This window comes from Nyctereutes procyonoides, unplaced genomic scaffold, assembly GCF_905146905.1.
Source record: "Nyctereutes procyonoides isolate TBG_1078 unplaced genomic scaffold, NYPRO_anot_genome, whole genome shotgun sequence".
In the NCBI taxonomy this organism is placed as follows: domain Eukaryota; kingdom Metazoa; phylum Chordata; class Mammalia; order Carnivora; family Canidae; genus Nyctereutes; species Nyctereutes procyonoides.
The window spans coordinates 15517110-15519884 of NW_026575040.1; positions in this window are offsets into that span (position 1 = coordinate 15517110).

Sequence of the window (2775 nt, forward strand, 5' to 3'; positions counted from 1 at the left end):
AGGAATGTCCACTTGCACCACTTTTATTCCACATAGTACTGGAGGTCCTAGCCACAGCAGTCAGATAAGAAAAAGAAATAAAAGGCATCCATACTGGTAAGGAAGAAGTAAGATTTTTGCTATTTGCAGATAACATGATTATATATATATAATATATATATATTATATATATATATATATATAGGAAAACCCTAAGGATTCCACCAAAAAACTACTAGAACTGATAAATGAATTTAGTAAAGTCACAGGATACAAAATCTACATACAGAAATCTGTTGTATTCCTATACACTAATAACGAAGGAACAGAAAGATAAATTAAGAAAGTAATCTCATTAACAATTGCACCAAAAAGAATAAAATGCATAGGAATAAATTTAACCCCGGAAGTGAGAGACCTGTAATCCAAAAACTATGAAATACTGAAAGACATTCCATGCTCATGGATTAGAAGAACCAATAGTATTAAGCTGTCCATCACTCAAAGCAATCTATAGATTCAGTACAATCAGTATCAAAATACCAGTAGTATTTTCCACAAAACTAGAAAAATCCTGATATCTATGTAGAACCACAAAAGACCCTGAGTACCCAAAGCAGTCTTTAAAAAGAAGAACAAAGCTGGAGGTATCATAATCCCAAATTTCAAGATAGGCTACAAAGCTGTAGTAATCAAAACCATATGGTATTGGCACAAAAATCAGCACATACGTAATGAAACACAACAGAGAGACCAGAAATAAACTCATGTTTTTATGGTCAGTTAATCTGTGACAAAGGCAGGGATTTACAATGGGAAGAAGACGGTATCTTCGACAAATGGTCTTGGGAAAACTGGATAGCTACATGCAAAAGAATGAAATTGGACCACTTTCTTATATCACTCACTCAGAAATCTCAAAATGGATTAAAGACCTAAATGTGAGACGTGGAACTATAAAGTTCCTAATAAGCAATTTCTTTGACATCAACTCTAAAAATGTTTTTCTAGATATGTCTCCTCTGGCAAGGGAAACAAAAGCAAAATTAAATTATTGGGACTACATCTAAATAAAAAGTTTTGGACAGTGAAGGAAATCATCAACCAAAAGGCAGCCTACTGAATATGAGAAGATATTTGATGTAAATGATATATCAAATAAAGGGTTAATATTCAAGACATAAAAAGAACTCCTGCAACTCAACACCAAAAACCCCACAAATAATCTGATTAGGAAATGGACAAAGGACCTGAATAGACATTTTTCCAAAGATGGCATACAGATGGCCAGACACATGGAAAATGCTCAACATCACTAATCATCAGAGTAATACAAATTCAAACCATAATGAACTGTTTTTGACTGTCAGAATGGCTAAAATAAAACAAGAAATATCAAGTATTGGTGAGGATGTGGAGAAAAGGGAACTCTCTTGCAATATTGGTGGGAATGCAAATTGTTGCAGCCACTGTGGAAAACAGTATGGAGGTTCTTCAGAAAATTAAAAACAGAATTACCATATTATCCAGTAAATTCCATTACTGGGTTTGAAATTGAAAACACTGATTTGAAAAGATATATGCATCCCTGTGTTTATTGCAACGTTATTTACAGTAGCCAGGATATGGCAGCAACCCAAGTGTTGATCAGTAGGTGAACAGATAAAGAAGATAATATATAGAATAGAGTATTACCCAGCCATAAAAAGAATGATATTTTGCCACTTGCAACAACATGGATTGACCTAGATTGTATAATACTAAGCAAAAGAAGTCAGAGACAAATACCATATGATTTCACTCATATGTGGAATTTAAGAACAAAACAAACTAAGAGAAGAAAAGAGACTTTTAAATATAGAGAATAAACAGGTGGTTGCCAGAAAGGAGGTAGAGGGATGGGTGAACTATATCAAGGGTATAAGACTGTACTTACCTTGATGAGCACTGAGTAATGTATAGAATTGTTGAATTATTGTACACCTGAAACTAATATAATCCTGTATGTTAATCAAACTTGAATTTAAAAATACATCTTAAAAAAAGAGCAGGGGAATTGTTTCCACAAAGAATGATGAGTCAATGTGAGAGTACATTGCCTTCATGTAAAACTGTATATCCTATGAATTGCAGCATGACTAGCTCATCATGATCTCTCTCATAATATTCTTTTGCATTTTAAAATTAGCAGTTTAAAGTTTTCAAAGAATTTTCACCCATCTCATAGTATTTCACGCTTACCACAATGCTATGGACGATCAGATGGAATTATACCTGCTTTTTGGATGAATGAGGCTCAGGAAATCTGTATTGCCCAAGATACAAGGCATTTCTGTGGTGCTACAAAGTGGCTAGTAGGTACATCTAGGCCTGGAACTTTAGCTGGAAGTCATAATCCCTAGCACAGTGCTCCTTACAGTATCATTAGGATATGTCACCATATTTGCGAAGATTTATAAGGCCAATAGTAAAAGATACAGCAACTTCAAATACACTTTTTCCCAATGTTTGGCAGAAAACTTGGTTCTAGGAGAATAGGAAGTAAGGCACTTACTGTCATACCCAAGAGTTTTAGTCCTATATTCTTCCATTCCATGTGCTCTAGGCCCTTCTCATACCTTCCAGGCTTCTTTCAAAACCTTCTCTTAGAGCCCAAGCAGTGATAATTGGTAATGAGCCATTTAATAACCACTGGATCCGTAAACCAGAGTCTGAGACTTTGGAATTTCTAAGAGCTTAATAAAACATCGGAATTCTGGAAGAAAATTACTGAATGAAAAATTATAAACTATAAAA